Here is a 24,651-nt window from a genome sequence, read left to right on the forward strand (position 1 = left end):
AGAAATGAGCACTTTATAAAACAATTCTGTTTTGCTAAATGACAATATACAGTGATGCATGGGTTAGAGGAATACTTCTAGATACCAAACCAAGGTAGTCATAGGTAGTCATAAAGATCTCAGATAGCCTTCTACATGTGTATGTCATTAGAGCGACAAGAAGATTAAATGATTGCTGGAGATAATTCTTAGTTAGGCTGAATTTGTTAAGTCCTAACTATTGCAAATAATAGAAAGCATTGAGGCAATAAAGGATTGTAATAGGAGCACAGAGGCATCCCACACCCTCCCAGGGAATGAATGGTGGCATTTTGGTAAAACATCTTGGCTAAAACGTGCCCAAATCCGTCTTTATTTTTATAAGTGTTATTATTTTAACATTTCTGTTGTGGTTGAGTGCGAGGATGCCTAGACAGCAAGCAAACGAGCTCTTGGTCATTATGAACCAGCTCAGTGCAACGACCAAGTGCTTCTCATCCTTTTAGGCATTCACCTGCTGCCCAGGACATTGTGTTCCTCAGTTTTCACCTCATTTTTGCTCCACCTGTTCTAAGCCTGAACATTTATTGTGTTTCATTTAAGAATTTGCTCCCATTTGTTTTCTAACCTGTGCATGCATTCAGATGAGACATCAAGTAGCTGTGGATTCTTACAGGCACGTGTAATATATTAGGCTTATTTGCTGATCATTAGATTTATTAACATGGTAAAGTTGGCACATGGAGAGTCACCTAGTTATGCGTTAATATGGCAGTTTTAACTGTCCTGACAATACCCCTCAAATATACCCCCTCCCCCCCCCCCCCCCCCCCCCCCAAAAAAAAAAAAAGGCCCAAGACTTGATTCTAGTTCACAATTTCTGTAGGTCTGGGTGTTTTTGAAGAGTTTGGTTCATGAAACGATTCAGAAAAGCTCTGTAGTATTCTGTAAAGGAAAAATCAGTGTTTCTCAGATGGCTCTATAAATAAATTTGGTAGCTTCAGAAATAAGTGAAGGTATTTTGAGAGCTCCAGGCGTGTTTTTGCACATAATGCTCTGGTGAGCTAACAGAGGAAATGAACTTCCTCTTGTTTGCAAAATAGAAACCCCCTCAAGTTCTTAACATTTTTTCCACGCTGCTCGGAGAGTTAAGCTATGACGCAGGTTTTTCTTGTCGATCACAAGCTTCCACACCTAGCATGTTCCTGAGCTCTCCTACAAATCCTCGAAGAAAGATGACAGCGTTAGCTAGTGAGGATGCAAACCAGCACACTCAGTTAGGTCAGAATCACAGGTATGGGAGAATAAAGTGTGTTCATATAGCCAACCTATAGAAGAAAATTGGAAGAACAGGTAGTGGTGTGTTTGTGTCATTTTTCCATTCTTTTTTCCCTTTTTTTTTTTTAAAAAAAAAAGTTGATTTAATGTACTATTCAACCCAGGGTCATTTAGCATAGAAGAGAGAGTTCTCTGGTACCTCTGAGAACCTCCTGTCCTTGTTCTCTTCTGGACCTCGCACTATTTCTGCCATTAAGCCATTTCTGTCCTTTAGGCAAAGGTGAGCTTGGCAGTTACCAGGATGATTTCCAACTGTAAAGCTCCCAGCACAAGAGCTGGGACAGCACCAAAGAAACAGGAAACACCGGTTTTAAAAAACAACATGTTTTTACTCACCAACCTGCAGGAACATTACCGAGTGCTCTACAAGCACTGTTTGGTTTGCTGACCTTTTGGGCCACGTGGTCTCCATGCAGCATGCGGAGCGTGGCATCTGTGTGCCTGTTATCGAGCACAAGGTGCAGAGGAATCTCGTGTTCACGCACACCTGCTGAAGTGATGCTCCAAGAAGTACTCTGTGTGACGGAGCAGGTGGAGGAGCTTGCAGCTTGCTTATGCAGGTGATCAGTCAGCTATCAGAACTGTTGTGGTGGATGTTAAAGCAGCTATGTAAGTGGAATATTCTATATATACACGTGGAATAATAAACCACTGGTAATCTTCTGGAAGGACATGGTGTTCTGACATTCAGAGCTTACTTCTCCCAGATTTGAGACAGGATTTGAACTTTTTTCCATTGACTCCAGTACAACTAAAAATAAACCACCTAATTTTTAAAGGCACACCTTTAGGCTTTACATAGTTCCATGGTTATCCTCAAGGAGCAACTTTAGGACTGCTAACCCTTACAGCCCAAGCACAACTTAGGTGTCTAAAAATGGGTATCTCAGTTTTTGTTTCCCAGCCAGGGGAAGCGAGGCAAAAAGCTCCTCAGGTGCACGTGAGAGATCTGTGCCAGAACTGGCTCGGAGCTGAGAACTCCTGCTGCTCTCATCCAGTTCCTCTGCATGAGGCTGCCGTGGCTTTGGCCTCTTCTTCTGGAGCTTATCATATTACTTGGAATTTACTCTGTTCATTTAATGCCTTGAAGCCTCTGCTGAGGTCTAGACCCCCCAAAGACAGAGATGGTCCATGCCACAAGGAGCATGCAGCCGATATACTAGAGGGAATAAAACACACATAAACAGAAGCAGATGGGTGAAGAAGGTAGGCAGGATGTGGCCTGAAAAATAAATAAATAAATAAAATCGCATCTCACAGGTCCATACCATTTTTTTTGTCAAGCTTTCATGGACATTGGTGGCAAGGAAGGGAATGTGGCCTGTGCTGGTTTTAAAGAACCCTTGAAGGAGAACCAAGACATGACTTTGTGATTGCTTCCTGAGAGCCCCTCAGGACTGCAAGGGGTGGCTCAGGGGAGGAAGCAGGAGAACCTTCATTTGAAAGTCAAAGAGGTGACAAACTCCTACTCGATGTGTATTGGTGAGGTCAGAGTAAGACAGGTGTAACCCACGTGGCCTCTCGCGTGCTCCATCGAGGCTGAATTGCACAAACAAATGGCTTCTGTAGAGAGGGCAAGGGGATACTAAGGTCACAGAGCCCTATTTTCTTAAAGCGGTGAGACCCGGGGTGGCTGCACGGCTCCAAAACATGCTGGAGATGTTGCAGTGCCTTTGTCAAGTGTGAGACTGCAGCACCGTGCTGCTGGCGCCTCATGGACAGCAGTAATGACGAGCCTTCAGAGCACCCAGCAGGGCTCCGGCTGGAGAGAGAGGATTAAAAGCCAAGATAACCCTGAACAAGATGTGCAAGAGGAGCAGTGGCAGAGGCAGCCAGTGGCACAGGCAGGAGGAAGGGGTGCGGCTCGGGAATCAGCTAAGACGTACCCGAGACACTTTAGGATGATGCCCTGCAAGGTGATCTCAGTTTATATTTCAGTAGATCCACTTAGCAGACATGGCGGTAGGATTCCTGATGGTTCTGTTCTACCAAGGTTATTTTCCTTGCTAGGAGAAGGCAAGCACGGACAAGCAACTGCTTGTGCCAGTCTGACAGGCAGCTGCTCTTGGGCAACGAGGGATGTGGGGCTGACAGCGTGCTCAGCTCAGTTTCTCTCCTCTGAGCAAGGATCTTTGCCAAGCTCTGCCCTCAGACCTCTCACGCTTTGCACCTGTACGCACGCATCACACTGCTGGAGAACAAACAGTCCCTGTGAAACATCGCAGAGCTCAGCCTGCTTCGTTCCCACTGCCCCAGCCCTGCTACTCCAAAGCCATGTCAGGAGTGCACCAAACGTCATGTGCCATGCTTCAGTCACTGTGCACAGGCCGGGGACTTACAGTTTGGGAGCCCTGAGGTGGGATCTGACCTCAGCAAGGCTGGGCAGGCGCTGCAGGCTGCGCTCAGAGCGTGGCTCTGTGGTGGGTGGGCTGTGTCAAGTGCAGGGTTCGGAGCTGGGGAAGCCCGGGCTGTGATGGCAAGTAGCTCCAAGATAAAACTGCATGAATGCTCTTCACCTGGGTGAGATGAAAGCAATCTTGTTGGGTTTTCTTGTTCTTATGTTGTCAAAGAGCCAGAGAGGAGAGCATTAACGGCAAGCCTTAGGAATGGCTAAAAAGGAGGTGGCTGTAGTGGCAGACAAGGGGGCACGCAGAGGCTACTGCCTTCTGAGCTCTGCTGGAGTGCCTTCATCTGCCTGCTGCGTTCCCCAGCATGTCTTGTAAGCTGCAGTGCCTCTCGATCCATACCCACGTGGGATGGCAGTGCGAGGTGTGTGACGAAGCGAAGGCTGCGCTCGGTTCCCTCTGTAGATTGCGTAAGAAGCAGAGATGATACAACATGGGTTTTGTTTCACTGAAGTTTGACAAGTCCATGGAGCTTTCCTACCAGGTCTGTTTGGTTAACGACAGATGAGTATTGTTGTATTTAATGCGCTAAAGCCACTGATAATGCCTTTAAAATCTTTCTCAGAAACCAGGGCAGGTCTTCAAAGGCTGTGATCATTCTTAGCCTCCATTATGAGAAAGTTAAGTATGTTGTTAGTACACATTTGGGCTTTCCCCAAGCCATGGAAAACACCTGGAAAGCCTATGAAACACACTCTAACACCTCCTGAAAAATCTTAATTTGGATAAAGTCGCATATTGTCTCTGTCTCCCTTTTATTCTTAATGTAGGGGAGAAAAACCGCCTTCAAGCAACGTAGACCTTTTGGAAAACTGTACAAATCCCCTGGGGTGACGCTGCCTCTGAAGGCTGTGTAATGCAGACTATGAAAAGCTGCCAGGGCAACCCAAGGGCTTCAGCCACCACCATCGGGGCCGGTTTTGCAGGAGCCCACCTGCTGAGGTGACACACTGGTGGGAGATCCACCAGCAAAGAAGTGGTGGTGCTGGTGATGTTACTGCATCACTTGCACCGCAAGCCTGCTTGGAAGCCTGCTTAGTGAAATGCATTTCTTTAGTCGTGTGATGTTAGAAACACCGAATCTTCCCAGGAATAAAAGCTGGCCAAGCTGCAGCTGTCACAGCAAGGCACAAGTGCTTTGGATTTAAAACAAAACAAACAAACAAACAAGAAACCAGCACAAGTCGTAAAAATTATGATCTTATGTAGATGACACTTCTGGTGTTCTCTAAGTGACGCAGGGATAACAGTGGCTGGATTTTATACTTACAGAGTGGCTAGGTAAAAGAGAATTACCTAATACGTTTTTTATCTGGGACCGTTACAGTTACAACTGAGGAGTTACAACTGTAAGTTGTAACTCCTCAGCTGGCTAGAAATGTGCATGTAGCAACATGGCCTCTATTAGTAACGTGGAAATGCACACAACAAGCTGAACTCTACAAATTGTCATTTCTCTAACTTACGGTGCTTTGACTCAAGTGCAGTATATAATTATAATCCCAAATTAGATGTGAGTGGTGATCTGCTGGAGGGTAGGAGGGCTCTGCAGAGGGATCTGGACAGGCCGGACCGATGGGCTGAGGCCAGCTCTCTGGGGTTCAACAAGGCCAAGTGTCAGGTCCTGAACATGGGGCGCAACAACCCCATGGCGCACAGTGGGCTGGCGAAGGAGTGGCCGGAAAGCTGCCTGGTGGAGAGGGACCTGGGGGTGTTGGTCAACAGCCTGATGAATATGAGCCAGCAGTGTGCTCGGGTGGCCAAGAAGGTCAATAGCATCCTGGCTCGTATCAGGAATAGTGCAGCCAGCAGGACCAGGGAGGTGATCGTCCCTCTGTGTTCAGCTCTAGTGAGGCCACACCTCGAGTGCTGTGTTCAGTTTGGGGCCCCTCACTACAAGGACATAGAGGTGCTGGAGTGTGTCCAGAGGAGGGCAACGAAGCTGGTGAAGGGTCTAGAGAACAAGTCTTACGAGGGGCATCTGAGGGGGCTGGGGTTGTTTAGCCTGGAGAAGAGGAGGCTCAGGGGAGACCTTACTGTGCTCTACAGCTACCTCAGAGGAGGCTGTAGTGCTGTGGGGGTCAGTCTCTTCTCCCAAGCAACAAGCAATAGGACGAGAGGAAATGTCAAGTTGCACCACGGAGGTTTAGGTTGGATATTAGGAAAAATTTATTCACTGAACAGGTTGTGAGGCATTGGAACAGGCTGTCCAGGGAAGCAGTTGTGTCACCATCCCTGGTGGTATTTAGAAGACGTGCAGATGTGGTGCTCTGGGACACGGTTTGACACCCCATGGTAGGCTTGGCTGCACTAGGTTAATGGTTGGACTTGATGACCTTATATCAAGATCATCACCTAAATGATTCTACAATACACAGCCTCTGTACAACTGAAATCTACTGACATATTCAAAAAAACTTAGGGCATTAAATGTATAACTTGGACATGGCAATTTTTTAAATTTCTTTTGGACCAGAGGTTTCTATGAATACATCAAACTTAGGGTAAAATTAATTAACAGCAAAGAATGTAAATATCTAATTCTGCAACACATCTGTGAGAACTGCTGAATTCAGATTCGTTAGGATGACTGCACTGAGTGGGAATACTGATCAATATTTTCCTTGCAGAGGTCATAATGCAGAGAGAAAACACGCCCTTCGGCATGTCGCAGTTTACCTGTGTATATTATAGAACTCAATCTTTGAAGATTTTTTTTTCTATGTAATTACAATTAAAGGAAGCTTAGTCTCTCTGAAAGGCATGTGAGTGTGGGCCCTCTAGATGGGGTTCCTGCACTGTTCTGAGGAGTACCGGCTGCTTTGGGACCTCAGGTTCAGATAGGATCCCCCAGAAAGGAGGAGCCCTGGCTCCACAGCCTCTCCTCCACCGCCATACCCTGGAGTCCTTCATCTCTCCCGTGTGCCAGAAAAAACCACAGGAATGAAGTCAGAAGGATGTAAAGAGGCTGCTTATCCCACCTTCAACAGCCTGCGAGCACTGCAGACTCTGCTCTTCAGCTAATGACTCCATATAGGATAGAACGCGGTCATTTATTACAATAACCCAAGTGCGAGAGGGTGAATGCCTGCGAGCTGAAACTGGACACCACTCAAATTGGCAATAAGGTAAGTTATAATGGGGGGTGGGGGGCAAAATTAACCTTTCCAACAACTTCCCTAGACCCATGGAACACCATGGCACCGGAAGTTTTGACTGGATTATTTTTTTTTTTTTTTGAGAAATGGTTTAATGCAAGTGCCATTTTGAGTTGTATCTCTTACCAGACTAAATTATCACAATTTTCTGGCCGTCTCCCTCTACAGTTTGGGCTGCACCCTGTCCCAGTTAAAATATTAACTAGAATAAATGCAACTGTTAGATGTCTTGCAACATGACTACTCGGTTTGGCAATGCACGTAGACTCCGCATAATGCATCGAGGCTGACTTCAGCCTGCACGACTATTCCACTGGCACCTGCTTTCAGAAGGAACTTGTGTGATCTGAAGGGACGTTAAAAAAAACTTTCCCAAAGGGTCAAAAGGACTTTTTGTAGAGTCAAGAACAGAAATGGTTTAATGCTGGTTTTGGTCCGTGCTGTAAAGTCCCAGGATCACTCCTCTTCCCAGCCAGCAAGCCGGCTGGATCTGGGAAAATCACCGTCTTTCTCTTAGGTGTTCTTGGAGTTTCTGAATGAGCAGATGTGATGAACTTGTCCTCTCCAGATGACCAGAAAAGTCTATTAATATATCTGTCCCCATTCCAGAAGCAAAAACGTAAGGTGTTTCTGACTGGAGGTTTAACAAAGAACTGCTGGCGTTAGTTGCACAGGCAGTCTCAATTTCCAGGTAGGGTCTGCTGTAGCTGTTAAATGAGCTGGACTGTAATCTATCTGTAGCCTAAATGACCGAAACCCAGTCTCAACAATTACCTGGTGGTAGAGCTCTTGTAGCAGTCAACTTTGGCTATGATGAAGGGTGGCTGGTTTTGGATACTGGCAGGAGGAGAAAGTTGCTCTGAAGTCAACCTCAAGTGACTAAATAGTGACTGATGGATAACAGCTTTCGGAATAGTCCTTGATCACTTTACTGACCTTGATTAGTATTTTATGAATAATATTCTTAAAGGGCTTTTCAGCATTTATTTTGCTCCATCTTTTGTTTGCCAAAAGAAAATAAATAAATAAATAGTCCACCAAAACGTACGTTCATAAACCTTTAAGTTGTAGATAAATGTGAAGGCCGTTGTGCCTTGTTTGCATGTTACAAGGATCCAGATTTTCTTTAAGTGTTGGATTGATAATTCTAGGTAATCCTAGTGATAATTCAAACTACAGCTACTCACTGCAGCATCGTGTTTAAGCACTGATAAATATTCTTTTTTTTTTTTTTTCCCTCAAACTTATTTCACTGAAAAAGATCAGAATTATCTTTGAACCCGTTAGCCAGGAGTACCAACTTTCATTGAATTCTACTCCCTTCTCTTTCCCCCCGTTAAGAAATTCTCACTCTCTTTAATTCAGTTTAATAATTCTGTTGAAGGCATCATGCCTTCTACACTCCTATAAATTCTCAGCTTTCCTTAATTTGAAACATTAAATGTTCAAACTTCAGATTCAAACACTTAAAAAAATGAAGCCAGCTCCCTTAAAATGCAAGTGCTAGCCTGGCCTTTCTAAATTGGGCTCTGAAGTGAAACTTAAGCTGTAAGCAACACCAGATTGTTTCAGGACTGCGTGGATATGGTCCACGATGCAGGTGCAGTTCCGTGAGTGAAAAGAGTTGTGTTTGTGTCTTTGTCTTGAGTACTTTTCATAATAAAACTGCAGACGAGCTCCTCTGAACAAAGGAGGGAGCCAAAGGAGCAAGGAGCCTTTGCAACCACCTCCCTGCTTTGGTTGCCTTGATAGTTAGCACGGCATGAAAGCATTAGAAGCTCTGAATGCACATGGGACGGATTTGGTGAGTACCAAAAGAGTAAGTTGTGTAAACAGAGTGGAGCAGTTACCGAAGAAGCTGCTAAGGATATGCCAAGCAAGGAAGTCCCCATATCCTTTAGTAAAGAATCCGCACACATATGTGTGTGACCCTAAGCCAGAAACCTCTTGGTTTCACCTCCCAAAGCAGAACCAGATGCTCCATCCTGCTGGAGGAGGGAAAGAAGACGCATTCACTGGGTCAGATAAGGAACTGAAGGAAAGGTAGCATCTTCAGTTTGGCTTTCAGATGTTTATCTGTGCTCCTGGTGTATTTTCCCTTTGTTTAACTTTGGATATATCATTTTCTTATCCATTTTCAGGAAATGCCTGCAAAGCTGCAGCAACCTTGTGCACCTTGGGGCATGGGAATGAGAGAGACTAGTAAAGGAAGGTATAAAGGGAAGTTTTTTCCTCCTCAGAAGCCTGATGAATGGTGCATAAATACACATAAGGTTTTTAAATTGCATTTGTAACAGGGATGAGAGCAGCAGGAACAAAGATATATTTAAATACACACTTATGTATTTCATAACTATATTTAAAGGTGTTAAAGAACAACAAAGTTATGGGAGAAAATGATACTGCGAAAGAAAGGAAATAAGCAATTCACAGGAACAAAAGAACTATTGGATGAGAGAAACTTGTCTGGTGAATTGTGTGTCATGCATTGCAGACACTGAGTGGTTTGTTTGTACAGTCTAGTAGGTGTATGTTTGAGTATAGCATTATTCCTATTTCCCCCTAGGTTACAAGATCCAAGGAAATGGTTCTGGTTGAGCTAAAAAGAACAGTGAAATGGGCGATGTTTCCAAAGGGGAGGTATTATTCACTTACTGGGAAGGTTTGAGAATTCCTCTTGCAACGATTGGCCTTGGTCCCTCTCTCTTGTTTATAGCTTGAATTAGCAAGTCACATACTGAATTATGCCAAGTGACAGAAGGGAAAATTTCTGCGTGTGGAGCAGAGTCATGCTCCCACAGGGAATTGGCTTCCTTGGCATATCAGTATTTTCAGGCACTGGTGACCCTCTGAGTGAGAAATGGAAAGAAGAATGATGAGCCAGATTTTCAGACAGGCACGCACAATTAAACACATTTGAATGTGCCTTATTTATGCTCATAAGGAGTTGTTTGTACTTCTCTCCTGACATGTTTCAGCCTACTGTAACCTTCTTTGATAGCCAGGCAGGTTGCTACCCTCCTGAAGGGTTTGATTAGCTTGACCTTGCTTTCATCCTTTCTAGCAGCAATGTAGCCCTGGCTGGCTAGAATAGATTTCAGCCCGCTGCAAAGGCATGCACAGTAGTTACAAATTAATTGGAGAGGAGAAATAAGCTAGCTGTAAGCGATTCATATAGCACATCTTTTTGTGTAAGGCTACAGAGTAAGAAGGTGAGGGGCTGCATGTGTTTACTACGGGCTTACCAGCATGTGTTTGAGGCTGCGGCTATGATTAGCACTTTCATATGAAGTTCCTTTCCCACTTAAAATGTATAAGGCTGTAAACATGGTCTTTTGTTTCTTAATGTAACAAACATCAGTAGAAATTATATATTACCTAATGACTTGGCCTACACTTGAACCCAGCTTTCTGGGTGGGGAGTAACAGATTTGGATGCCTCGTGTGACCACTGATATCATTCATGATGGTTTTACTCAAGCACACTTGTGTGTGAACCAGAACTTTTTGTACAGGTGGAAAAGTTACCCTACTTTTGGGGTTCTTGGGGTTGTACTCTTGTCCAGCTTCCCAGACAAGAAGGGAGTTCTACATACATAAGCATGTGTCTTACTGTAGCAGGCAAATGGGTTCAGCAATGCTTTTGCTGAGTTAGTGGAAAAGTTGAATAAGCATGGCTGCGGTAAAAAAATGCAGAATGAAGATAAGAAGTAGATAGATACAACTCTGCAGTTCACAGTTTATTTAAAATTACTTGCAAGTCAGTACAAGCAGTCCTAAAATCTTTTTTTGTAGATTAAAGAACCAAAAGAAGAACTGGAATATTGCAATTAATAAAATGTAAGAAATTCTTGGCAGAGTTCAGTGAATGCAGGTAGTCCACCCGATGTCGGTACCCATCTTTCTGTGGCCAGGGTATGTGGTAGGATAAAGCAAATGGAAGCTCTGCTCCATGTAGTGGAAAGTGCTGACAGACAGGTTGTTTTTTTCTGTAATATTGATTTTTCTGTGCACAATCTTTTTTTTTTTTTAAAAAAAAACATCCTCTCAAGAAATTCTTTGGCTGTGTACAGCAGTCAATGGCACTTAGTCCCATTAGTGGGAAAATGGATGTAACCACCTAGGGAGTCTCTGTTCAAGGAAACACAGGAAGACAGACTGAATGGAGTCTCATCTTACTCAAACTAGTTAGACATTTTGACCAACAGCGTACTCTGTTTAACCACAGAAAATCTGCTCCGAGAGGATGTTGCCATTACTGGGAGTTGTATCAGAAACACCATCACCGTGATCACAACTCCGGTGAGAAACCTTTAAAATCTCTGGTTTCACAGTTCCTGCCTCCTGGGTTGCTCTGAAATGACCAAACAGTGAACTGAAGGATAAGATAGCTAATGATAACGTGATACAATGCAAAGGACATGGTATAAAATTTCTTAAAGCACAATGAAAATGGGCCTAATGGTCAGTTTGTTAAAAAAAACACCACCATGAATTGCAAAGGTAATTGGAAGTGTAAATAACTTTGATTTTGTAAATAAAAAAGACTTGATGGGTTTTGGAGTGTGGCCAGTCTACTGGATTCTCAATGAAAATATGCATTTTACAGCCACTGGAACTTTCTGTTTTGGTATGATGGAAGAGAATATCCCATGAGTACCATAAATCAGAGAAGTTCTTGGTGATGAAGGTATACAAGGGTAGCTAATGCTGGATTACCTTGCACTCAGCCATTTTGGTAAACAGTCTGTTTAGAGGAAAAACATCAGGAATTTCATAATTCTTCAGAATTAAACTGGACATAAACATGCCTAAACAAATGGTATAATTCTTAGGGCCACAGAACAGATAGGTAGCTCACTGAAGATTTCCAAGCAAAAAAAAAGTTAGTACACAGGGTCTAGAATAATGCAAAGTGGTGTTCAAAAAGCTTTATTTTTTCCTTAGATACTTAATACAGTCAGTGGAGAGTGGTCACAAGCAGCTCAGAGCAAGCCTGCCATTCAGTGGAGAAAAGTTTTAATGGAGAAATGGTGAAGACCATTCCCAAACTGCCTCTCCCTAGGGACAAAGCAGCCTCATGATTGTTTAAGACTTAAATAGAGACTACTTGCCTGGACCTTAAGCCAAAGTAGCTCCCTTGTTGATTTTTTAGGAAAAAAACTGTGATGGGAATGGGTCCATGAACACACACACATGCACGCATACAGAGGTCGAATCTCAAGCTGGCATTGCTGCTAATTCACCCAGGCACTGAAGCGCCCTTGCTTCCAGGATGGGGGGCGGTGCAGACAACATCAGCATTGTGTTGCTGCAGGAATATCAGGCTAAGACATATCCTGTCGCATATGTTGGCTGAACGTTAGCTGAGGTAGAGAAAACGTACACTGGTTCCTGCCAATTCTGACAGCACCCTGAGCAGGGACTGGCTCTGAGCGTTAAGGAGAAGTCATTCTAAGTCATTAAGTCATTCTAAGAATATGATAGATCTCCAAAAACCACTTACTCTGGGAAAAAATAAACATGTAAAAGTTCTGACAGAGGTATTGTGCAAAGCACCTTCAGGCTTGATTACCAAGGTCATACATGGGGAAGCCGTTACCAGTCTTCCTGCAGCTTTGGATGGATCAGGAGTACAACATATATCCCTCTGTGCGTCCATTCCAGAAAGCAGGAGGATCTGAGCTGTGAAGAACTGCCACATACGACTGACTTGGGCTAAATTGATTTGTGTCTGGATCCATGCTTCAACCTGCAAGAAGTATACTGGGCTGGGATTCCAGAAATAAGACTTTTGCATGGGAAATATGAGCCATCCTATTCAGCACAGTTTGTAAAAGTAGCAGCCATCTGTTGGGGTTTATAGAAGGCTGAGAAACACAGGATGTTTACTTTCATTCTGATGTGCAGTGGATGTGCCTCCTATGAGCAGACTTGTTACAATACTAATAAAACAACTGGGACATTAAGCCCAAGAGAAAAGCTCATTAAATGTAGCAATTACATAAATTGAACTTGAGCAAGATGGAAAGCATTGCTAACATACATGCACGCACATACGTACATAATCGCTTAAGTAAAGGGTCAGCAGAAAGCAGGTCAGATAGAAATTTGGAACGAATGCAGCACTAACTTCCAGACTAAATTGACTGCTTTCCTGGGTGCTTTATGGAAATAATAGGGGAAAGGTAAGATCAGAAAGGATCTGGTTTCCAAATAAGCCTACATAGTAGAATTATGAGCTGAGGTTCATGTAGGTAAACTCTCCCAAACGGAATCTGGTGTTTCCAACCACACTGAAACATCAGCAACACAGCACCAACGGGACTGTGGGACCTCTCAAGGCGAGACAGCGACATTCCCATATCACGGATGGAGACCACCAAGAGCATGTAAGCACCTGAGAGGGGACCAGGTCCAGGTGTCTTCAACTCTAGGAAAATGTGACTCACAATGTGAATAACCTGATGCTACTGTGAATTTAACCACTAAACGAGAAATATTCCCATGAGAATTCAGAGACGCAAGCAGACTGCTGCAAACGCTAAGAGAAAGAGTCCAAGAAGTAACCGAAGATGCAGATGGAGACACTGGCAAACAGCATTAGCAACAGCTACAGTTGTTTTTGCCAACAAATGAAAAAGTTAAGTATAGTAAATCAAATCAAATTAAACATGTAGCAGCAATAGATGTACTACCTTCTTTTTTTTCTATTTTTTTTTTACCATTTTTCCCCAGCAGGTAGTACAGTGTCTTTGTAGATCGCAGCGGAAAGCAGACTACCTTGCCTAAATTTGTTTAATGGTTTGAATAAACAGATAACATTTTGAATGGCAAATATTTTTGCTAATGAAATTAAAATATGCATGCGTGGCATTCTGGTGGAGATATCCTGTAGACGATTACCAGCAGGAGCAACAATAGATGACAATTTTCTTGAAGAAACAATTTGAATGGGATGATGGGCAACGGTATCATGTGACAGCTTTGGCGTGCATATTTGCTATAATTCTGTCAATCTGTTAAAAGCAAGGCAGGGAGTTGTGGTGGGGACCAAGAGGCAAGAAGTTTAATTGCTTAAATGTACATATCGAAACACTGCCAAGTGTCATAGCACCAGGAATGACAAAATCTACAAAGCATATTCACTGCTGTGTATCAGAAGGGTACTGTGTAGCTTCAGGTAACATCCCCACCCCCTGGAAATAGATGGATCATGTTGGGAAAAGGCCTAAGGTGTGTTTGAATGGGTGCACAGTTAAATTTGGTGGGATCAGAACAGTCTGAATGTTAAAGAATGAAACTCTGCATCAGAAGCAGTGTACTTTGGAAGAAAGTTCAGTAACTCAAAAAATACGTTTTATGTAGAAGCTGGAGCAAATTTATTTTCATACTTCCCAGATTCTGGCTTATGTAGTATTTTAAGTGATCTGCTTAAAAGTAACTTTAAGTATCTTAAACGATGCTGCAGCAAGTTTTCACAAAAGGAACCTAAGATCATAATATGAATTTGATCTAGGTACAAAATCAGTAAAAGGAGAAAAAATCTCATTGTAAAATTGTACTCAGCCAGCCACTGAACTTGGACTCAGCCAGGTGCTGCCCTTGGAGCATCTCACACTCAGACTATGAGATGCTGATAACCTTTCAAGAACTATGCTCATCAAAGTTAATACGACAAATAAAAAATGTCTCAAAAGCCCATCACTAAAACCCAGTAAGACATGGGAAATATTCTAAAATAACTTTGCAGGGAAGAGCTAATTTGAAGAGCTCTCATTAGCTATTTGTGTACTGCAGGCTCTCAGTATTAGAATGTCATTGTCCAATGTATTTTTGCTGGACTTAAATAAATAGACTTAAACTTAAATGCACTTAAATAAAAAGTGCAGAGGTACACCTATAGAATTGCAGTTAAGAGGTGAATCTACTTAGAGGTAGGAACTCACTTCGAAAGGCACATACCAGAACTAAACATGACTCAGAAGTGCACAATTACATTAAATATTTATTTATTCAGGATGAGTGAACAGCCTATGTGGTCTAATTATTTTTTATCTGTATTTGAGCTGATATGGCTCAAGTGGGAGCCACAATTTCTTTGAATGTACTAAATATAGCTTAAAGTGAATTTTCCAGAGGTGTCTGGTGGTACTTTTGCAAATCATGTTTTAAATTCCTACTTGCGTTCTCTTAAAAAAAAAAAAAAAGAAAAGAAAGAAAATCTTAGTTCTATTTTTGATCTTCTCTCATTCAAGTCTTGGTTCTTGCTATAAATCCTTCTGGGAACTACCTGACACTGGAGAATGTTGAAAACTCTGTAAGTATGAGGATTGGATAGCGTACTAAAATAGCCACTTAATAATGGTAATAAGCCAAATCTTATCATAACACATTACAGATTTTATATTGGTTCAAATTCTTCTACGTTTACTGAGTTATCCTACTTTAAAGCTGGTTTCTAGACTTCTCTATAGAAAGCTTATCATGGTGCATTTTTATTTAGTGGCAGATAAGCTTCTAAACTCATTAATGTGTTGTATATATAATGTATGTCGCAATTATGCTAGCATGTTAAAGTCCAAGGACAATCTAATCTCCTTGGTGTTCTTCGGCATGTTTTTTTTTTCTATATATGTTCATACCTTTTGCCTCTGTAATGGGATGTGAAAGGTTATTTCATCTTGTCACATAACACAAGAACAAATAATACAAAACAGTTCTGAAAAATAAGTCACTCATTCACCATTTCCACTCCGTCAAAGATATTGACAGACCTCTGCCAAATTCAAACTCGAGTTTTTTCTTCAAGCTCAAGATTCCCTGTATATGAATCCCCTTCTCGTGTGGTAATTGCACCAAGCCATCCTAACTTTCAGTCTTCTCATATTCTTTTTTCTAAATACAATCTATACCAAGGTAGGCGGCATTAAAGATAAGGATGCATGATGGCTTTGTACAATGGTATAATGATGTTTCCCATTTTATTCTCCATTCCTTTCTTAACCTTAACATTCTAGTCTCTTTTTTGTCATCAAGTATGTGAGAGTTTTGAATACTATTCCTTCTCAGTGTTTCCAAAGAAATCAATTAGATCAGTATGCTCATTTGAAGTGAGAAATTCTCATTTCTTCAACTAAGTTTTTAAACTTCCAGCACTTGCACAGAACACCATTTCTGTTCTTGTTCCAATTATCTAGTTTTGTGCGGTCTGCTTAGTCAGGTGTTTGCTACTTTTCATCTAAATCTAATCAATGCCCGTGTTTTTCCAGGATTCATAGCTTTCTGATTTCAACTCCAGTTCCCGTTCTCATTTGAAGACAATCCCTTCCTTGCTCACCATTTATATGGTATCTCCAATTCCTGTAGAGGGTCAGTAAAAAACTACAAGCCTTCCTATTCACGTATTTTTTTTCAGTGGTAAAATTATCCTATTTGTTTAAACTTGACAGTGGATTTGGATTTTAGGAAATGCCCTTATAGCCTTTCTTTTCCTATCCTTCCTATTCCAGCAGTATTCACACATTCCTCCCCAGGTAATGTTCCCACTGCTATACCTGCCAGCCAGGGAACAGACAGCAGCACTGAGGGGCTTGCACCCGTACTGTATATGGCTCGCCCTCACAGTGGGTGTAGAGGGGACTACTTGAGCGTAAGCCAAAGCTAACAGTTATACAGCGTGGGTGTTCAGGAGTCTGGTTCTTCACCTTTGATTTAGCAGTACAGCTCCAGACAAGACACTAGCAACCACTTTTGCAGCTGCAGGAATACCACACCATCGTCATAACAAAACACGTGCCTGTATGTCCAACGACCCAAGCTCTACCAGGCATTTCCTCCCTGCTGAGATCACTGCTCCAAGAAAAATATCCTTATTATAAAGTGGTATTTCTTTTATGGAAAGAAGGCATTCTGCTCACCTGGCTGTTTTCTTCCCTTCTCCAGGCCAATGGCCCCTTTGAATTAAGACCCTTTCCTTCACTGTAATCTCATCACCACTCTTAAAATGTTCCTGCGAGTTGCTCCATATCTTGATTTTCTATGCAAAGAAATCATACTTTATGGCCTCCACTGACTACAATCTCTTAAGTTGCCTCTACCACATGCACCACTAAGTGAACTAAGCTTATCATCCCACTTGATTCCTGCCTCTGCTGTTTATTTGTTGCGTTTTCCCTCCCTGCCATGTTTTAGCCCATTATTTTTCTGAAAAGGTAAGGCTGGAAAACACATTGCTCCCTCCCAAACTCTTTGTTTTGTTTTGCTCAGTGTGAGGGCAATCCTGCACATGCAGCAGGCTCCCACGAGGATTTGTGTTTATACCTGTAACTAACACTCAGCCATTTCCTTCTAAGTATTTCCGCTCCTGCTGTCTCTAATAGTTTGTTCAAAAAGCCTGTGGAAATGCCCTCGGCACCTGTACAACCTCTTCCTCTGCCTAGGTTCACGGTGCAAGCTTTGGAACCCATCAGGACTTATATTTTAAACTTATTTAAGTGCTTTAAGACTCCCCCTGATGTTAAATATTCCCTACAATGCTGAGCTACAGCATATAAATGTACACTTTTATATGCCATTATTTGAAAACTTTAAATTGAAAAGTATCTAAACATTAAAGCTGTGACATAGGACTGTAGTGGATTTACGTGGCAAGGTTTTGGTAGCTGGGGGCTGCAGGGGTGGTCTCTGTGAGAGGAATCCAGCACCTGCCCCTTGTAAGGTAAGGGGCAGTTTCAGCCGGCTCCAAAAGGGACCCAATGCTGGCCAGAGCCAAGCCACTAAGTGATGTTGTTTGCACCTCTGTGAGAGCAGATTTCAGAACACTCACTTGTTCTCTTTCAAAACAAAATTATTCTATCTTAGCCTACTAAGTACTTAGTGCCTCTGTACTTCGGGAAAATCTCTAGTATCAGCTGCGGCTAGAACCACAGATAGGCACTAAGCTTGGGAGGGAAACCAACAGGTACCTCACTCTGAGAGCTGTTCATACACGTGACATACACGTGTTCCGGACACCTGGACCACCCACTGGTATCGTACCCATTTTGTTTGTTCTGGAGTGTGACAATGAAGAAGCTGGGCCAAAGGAGAGGTCTGGCGAGGCCGGCAGCTCATGAGAAGTGGACAGCTTTATACTGGGAGATAACTGAAACGAGGAGACTTGAGCAAAAAGCAAAGAAACGGAAGAAGAAACAGGAGGACTTCTTCAAGCTGGGATTCAGACGTAGCCTGGCGGTGCAGGGGACAACATAACATGGACTGATACTCTGTTTCCATGTGTACTTCCAGCCTCCAGAGGCAGCGCCACGTGTGGCTGCCCTTGGGGAGGGCTGTGGAGCGCTGGAACCCCCAGAGGCAGTTGAGCAGCGACCGTTGGAGAGGAATCTGCACAAGCAGGCAGAGGGAAACAGGCAGAGAAGGGAAGTTAAGAAAAAACCCGTAAAACTACGCCTAAAGGAGCACCTGGGGCTAGAAGGCAAGTAAAGAAGCTGGGGGAGGGGAAGGATTTAATAAAAAAAAAAAAAAAGAACAAAAAAGGTAATTGGGGAATAAGCGAAAGCAGCTCGCTTGTTGTGTTAGGAGGAGGCAGCTAGCCAGCTGCAGAGGCGAGCAAGATCCTACTTATCTTACCATGTTGACTACAGAAACAGACTTCTAGTGACGCAGTGTCTATAAACAGAGAAGAGTTAGCTCCCCTTCGGGTAGTTGTGTCTATGACCCTAAAATCCTCACCCCACAAGTTTATCAGGAATTCGGCTCCTGAGGGCACTGACGGTGTTATCGCAGAGCTGAGATGTGGAGGAGCGGGAGGCAAAATATCCATGTAATAACACAGGCTTCTTATGCCAGAAATTTGGCACGGCAATTATATATGTTGGCCAAAAGCTGGCCGTACCTTTCCTCTCCAAAACGTGAAACATAAAAATCAGAAGTCAACTGCGGTGTAAACAGCCAAAATAGAATGTTTTTTTTTTCATTACGGACCGATTTGATTCAATAGCAAACAAAAACTCTCAGATTGTGCCATTACAATCAAACTGATGGAGCAGGACAGTCACTTTGATGCTGTATTCCACTGTGTTCATTTTTGTTAAAAGATGCATCAGAAAAGCCTTGTGCTTATGCTGATTTGCCTCTTCAAACAGCACTGCTGCTTCCTCCATAATACTTTCTCTTTCTGGTCTTTTTCCTGCTGGTCTGAATAATTAGTTCTCTGGGGAGATCATGTCTTTTCTTGCTTAGTAGTATTGGAACAGGGAATATCTGAACTAATCCCATGGTACCCCGATAATGCTCCTTTTGACATACAGGAGATCCTTTATGGAGCATTATATGACCCCTTCTGTAGACAAATACATGTTGGATGTGCTACGTGAAACATTTACAAGCTCCAGCTAAATCCATTTATGTTTATCACTCAGCAGAGCAAGACTTCCACAGCGTTACCTATTTAGCAATCCTGTTTGATAAGTTTCTATGTAAAGAGCAGACAGAATGCCAATGTGGATGCGAGCTCCGTACTCCTGCCTGGGTGGCCATAACAGATGGTCTATAGTGGAACTTCCGTCACCAAAAAACGTGAAGCAGAACAAATCTGAGTCACTGGTACAAAAACTGTTCTGGAGGACTCTCGACTGCTGTTCTGACTGCTAGGGTGCTAAAAAGGCCCGTGCATAGCTGGTGAGGAGCTGGCCACGAAAATTCCCGTCTAAACTATTTTTAAAAACCCCTTTTGTAGACCGGTAAGGCAGTGTAACTTTTAAAAGGTAGGCTCATCCTGTGCCTTTGACAGCAGTGGAGAAATAGTGACTGAAAAAACTTACTATTGTTTGTAGCTCTTCAGGAGGGGTTGCAGGTATTGCATGCATGCCTATTTATAGATAGGCCCACTGTATGTGAGCCATCGGTTGTGAACTTCATCTGAAGACAGTTCATTTTTATTCTTGCAAATTGATATTTTATAGATTTATACAGACACATAAAATATGCATATGTGTAAAATATCTGTAGTACTTTTTCTTTTTTCTTCTCCATCACCGCATTCTTCTCCATTACACAGGGACCTGTGTAATCATTTTTAAAATACTAAACTTTACAAAATATAGACCAAACAGGGAATAGGAGAAAGACAAGTAACCATGCCCCTTTTAAATATAAGGAGTTTTACATTTGTATCTTACGTTGTGATCTTAAATCTCCTTACAGATGGAGATTCTACAGACCACAACAGAAAAAAGAAGGCAACCTGGAAAAAAAACGGGAAGGCAACTCTGTGAACTCCGCTGGCCAAGTGATAAAAAAGAGGTAAGATTGTTCTTTATTCACTGATAAACCCCATATTTTTCTTGAGTTGTTACCATACAAATATTACCAAGTATAAAGCACCATAAAAATGTTTTACACGGTCAGAATGGACAAAACCATAGCACATGAAGCAGTTTTCAGAGAAGACAAACTATCTGTATGCATTATTTACCACCCTGTTCAGCTGTATCGAAGAACTAATTCTATAGCTATTCCTCAACGACAGAACGACAAGTATAAAGCCTTGTGTGCAGGGCAGCGAACTCGCACTGGGAGCTCTTCAAGCAGTCTTGAGTTTTATCCCTTCTAGGACAGGGACCTTAATAAATACCCGTACCATGTGCTTCAGTTTTAGATTTTTAGCATTTCACAACGATTGGTCTTCCCATTGTGAAATGAAATCCAAGTACAACCATTTAACATGCCATGCTCAACTTCACCTACAAAGCCTGTCTAGCCATTAGGCTGTGCTACAACTTCCCTTTCACAGAGTTTGCCGTCAGTAATTTTATGAGCTGCTCGGTGCACTGTTCAGTCCAGACCAGAAGAAGTGCACAGGCCAGTGAATAAATCTGAGTATTACCGTCTGAGGCTGACAAACAAAACTAATGGAATTAAGTACACTTAACAAAGCCAAATACGTGCATCTGCAGGTTTAGTTCCGTATTGATCAGAGCAACAGGAAGTTAGTGTTTTTGCAAAATTTTACCTTATGTTAGTATAAAAACCAAACTGACCTACATTCTTTGTTACAAGCCATTGCTCGCATTTAGGTTATTTTAGCAAAGTTGGTTTAAGTGAATTTAATTATATACGTATCTCTCCTTTAAATTCAGTTACACATTCTGTAACCATGGTACAGTTCAATCTCTGCTGAATTTTGGTCTTTCAACTACACTTCTGAGGAATGCAATTGATTTACAAGGATGACATGTTTACAGTTTTCTGACTTAAAAGCGCACAGAACTTTATTTTAAAAGATGTCGTGACTGCTTGATTGTCCATCTGTCCAGTAATAAAAACGAACGGAAAGTATTAGGAGTGTTGCAATAAATCAATTCTCAAGTGGCATTACTGTCTACTTGAAGTAGAAATAACTGGCTTGGTAGGTCAGCAGAAATGGATGCAGGGGTAAAACAGCTCAGCAATATTGTGAATAAATCACATTGAAAAGTATTTGTATTGGCATATGTAAACAGGAACATAGTCTGTGATGGGCATGACAGAGCAGATGCTGGTGTTTCTGAGGCCTTGACTGTAGTGCTGTATCCAGTCTTGGTGCTGCAGGTCAAAAGAAGATGTGGATGATTTTCAGAGAACACAGGGAAAAGAAATATGCGTGTTCAGAGGATTAAAAATGAGACCCACAAAGAAAGACTGAAGAGAAGTAGAACTGTTCAGTCTATACATAATAAAATTTAGGGGAGACATGCTTCTTCAGATATGTAAGAGGCACATTGAGAGATGTGAGGCAAAACCGTTCATGTCTATCACGGTTATCCTTCTGTAGCAGTGAACTTTTATTTAGTCTGTTCCTTCTTCCTCTTAGGGCCACAATGTGAGTTGGACCAGGGAACTTACCTGACTGAAAATCAGTAATTTTGAAAGCAGGTTCACAAGAGCTTAAAATAAATCTCAGTTACCTCTACCACAGTCCCAGCTCCTCCATTATACCTGTGCTGGTGCTCATGTAGCAGGGGAGTCAACTGAGTGGGACAAAAACTGGGTACCCTTTGCAGGATTTTGTAGTTTTCAGGGTACGGTCACAAACAGGGACGTGACTGACCCACCAGAACAACCAGCCCACAAACAGCCCTCAAGCTCAATTCATGAAAAATTATTGTACATCAGGGTGTTTTGGCTGTATCAACCCAGAAGGACTGCAGGTAATTTGATTCCTTTTTTTTTTTTTTTTTTATTCTGCCAGAAATACAAGGGCAATAGCGGATGATATTTTAAACACAGCAGCCATATTAACACCATTAGTTGTATTCTGAAAGAAATCAAGCCGTCACGTAAACAAATTAAACAAAACGATGATAATCCTCGATGCCACCTACAACTGCTCATCGTGCTGGCCGCTATACATATAAATACACTCCAAAAAAAAGAAAAAAAAAGCGAAATCAGACAGCCCGTTCCCCTGACAGCCACCCGGCGGGAAGGGGCACGGGGGTGCCGAAACCCCGCTCCCGGAGGCGGGCCGGGTCCTCCGGCGGCCCCGCGGCGCTCATCGCGAAGAGGGCCGGGGACTTTACCTCAGGATCACGGGTTTTTACCTCAGGATCACAGTTTTTTACCTCAGAAATACCATTTTTTACCTCAGCATTACCGAGTTTTACCTCAGAGTCACCGGGTTTTACCTCAGCCGCCGGGCCTCGCTCTGGCGGCGGCGGCCGCCGCTCGTCCGCCTCCCCCCTGCCCGCCGCGGGACGAGGAGGGCGATGGCGGTGCCGCTCTCCGCCACCGCTCTCCCGTCGCCGCCCCCTTCTTCTCCTCCTTCTCCTCCTCCTCGTCGTCGGGCCGCTCTCCCCTTTCCCGGCTGTCCCGGCGGCGGCGGCGGGCGCCAATGAGGCGGCGCGTCCCGGCGGCCGGCTCCAGTGGGCGGGCGGGGGGCGGCGGCAGCAACGCTGAGGCTGTGAGCGAGCGAGTGCCATGGCCGGAGCCCGCTGAGAGCCACAATAGCAGCGAGCCGGAGCGCGACCCCGCCGTCCGCCGGGACCCCACCGCTTCTCCCGAGGCAGCCGCCGCCGCTCCAGCCCCGTTCCGCCCCTCGCAGCGCCAGCCTCCGTCGTTATCTCACCTCCCGGTCGCTCCGCCGCTCCCCCTCGGCTCGGCCCGCACTCCTCCTCCTCCTCCTCTTCCTCCTCCTCCTCCTCCTCCTCCTCCCCCCCGAGCCGCCTCCTCAGGGCCCCCTCCGCCAGGGCTCCGCCGGGAATGTGAGAGCGAGGCAGCGGCCATCGCAGGCAGGGGCCGCGCCGAGTGCATGGGACTGAGCGGAGCCCGCGCCTGAAGCCGCCGCCAAACGCCGCCCTGCGCCGGGGGAAGGCCGCCGCCAACGCCGAGGCCTACAGGCTGCGGGCCTACTACGAGGCTGCGGGCCTACTCCGGGCTCCCGGCGTACCGGCTGCGGCCGTACTACAAGCTCCGGGCGTACAGGATCCGGCGCCGCCGCCGCCGCAGGGAGCGAGCCCGGCGCCTCCCGCCCTCGGGCCGCCGCCAAGCAGCGGCCGCGCTCCGCCGAAGCCCGGCTCAGGCCGCCGCCCGCCCCCGCCCCGTCTCCGGCTTCTCAACCAGGAGGGTCAAGGTAACGGAGCCGGGGGGGACGGGTGCCCCGGGGGGGGGGACGGCCGATGGCAGCGGGCAGGAGGCGGCCGGGGCCCCCCCTTCGGCTTGCACCGCCCCCCCCCCCCCTACCCCCGGGGACGAGCACGCGAAACGAGCCCCCGTGCTGAAGGGAACGCGTCCCCAGCCCCGCAGCTCTCCGCCCCACACAATCAATAACCTCCTTTTATTTTTTTTTTAATGTATATATATCTTATTTTTTCTCCCCTCCCCTCGCTGAAATAGCGTGGCTCGCTGCCGTGCTGTATTCAGGGGAGCGAGGGCTCGTTTGGAGGGAGGAAAAAAAAAAGAGATCAGTGTTTACTGTAAGGCTGTTAGCCGGGAAGTAGTCTGGTTGAATTAGAATGAGGTTTTAATAATTTATCAAGCAGGTTAGGGAAACTGTTACTAAATTTACAGCAGGGAAGTGTCACTAAAGCTTCTCACTGACACAATGAGCCTGCAGTTTAAGTGATCTGCTTGGGTCGCTGTCCATTATTATTATTATTATTATTTTGGTAATTTCGTTCTGCGAGAGGCCGCAGGCGTCCCTGCAGAAATGGTTACACTTCAGTGATGCACGTGATGAGGAGATGAATCTTTTTGACGAAACGAAACAAGGCCAGCAAATTCAGGTTCTACGTATATGTTTTTGCTGATATCCCCAGCGTTTGCTTTATGTAACAGGTAACTTTGGGCTCCTGTTTTTTGGCGGACTGGTGAGATCTTAGAAGTGGGCTGCTGAAGTACAGGCCATTCTATTTCAGTTTATCTGACTTTTTTTATTTATTAATCTTGGCTGGGGCCTGAATGCCCTGGTGATGGTGGCATTTTTTCCCCCCAGATGATAAACAAGGGCGGTTTAACGTACAGGGTCGTGTTGCTGATAGCATATTATATTTAGAAAGTATAAGTTGGTGGTGGAGAATATCTCAGGAAAAATAAAAAAGATGGTGTAAGGTTTTTTTCGTTACTGTAATGCCAGCTGCACACTTTAGCATCTGGGTGCTGCACATGCTTCCTTGAAGAAGCTCTGGAGCTTGCACTTCCATTTTTGATAGATTCAGTGCACATATCTATAATTTTGCATTAAACACTTCTTATCTTTCTGAACTTGTTTATGCTTGCAGTAAATCCTGCTT

At 44.1% G+C, this 24,651-nt stretch overlaps 1 protein-coding gene and 1 long non-coding RNA gene across 7 annotated transcripts in view; one reads left to right on the forward strand and one right to left on the reverse strand.

Moving 5' to 3' along the window:
* The first annotated feature begins 17,626 nt into the window (after window positions 1–17,626).
* Window positions 17,627–24,651, forward strand: part of PPP2R5E (protein phosphatase 2 regulatory subunit B'epsilon) — an 80,480-nt gene continuing 73,455 nt past the window's right edge. For 2 of the 6 annotated variants that reach the window (XM_048080636.2, XM_013182988.3), the window contains exons 1-2: window positions 17,627–18,356; window positions 20,087–20,185. The gene's annotated coding sequence lies outside the window, so the exon portion shown is untranslated. Of the gene's footprint in view, window positions 18,357–20,070; window positions 20,186–22,821; window positions 23,493–24,651 lie in introns of those variants that run through there. The other 4 variants (XM_048080639.2, XM_048080640.2, XM_066998473.1 and 1 more) reach the window with 3 other exon arrangements.
* LOC136790994 (uncharacterized) lies at window positions 19,801–22,797 on the reverse strand. Its single transcript, XR_010832025.1, has 2 exons — window positions 22,549–22,797; window positions 19,801–21,466 (listed from the first exon to the last, which is right to left on the reverse strand). It is a non-coding gene; the product is annotated as an uncharacterized lncRNA (long non-coding RNA).

The sequence above is a fragment of the Anser cygnoides genome, chromosome 5 (genome assembly GCF_040182565.1).
Source record: "Anser cygnoides isolate HZ-2024a breed goose chromosome 5, Taihu_goose_T2T_genome, whole genome shotgun sequence".
Classification (NCBI taxonomy): domain Eukaryota; kingdom Metazoa; phylum Chordata; class Aves; order Anseriformes; family Anatidae; genus Anser; species Anser cygnoides.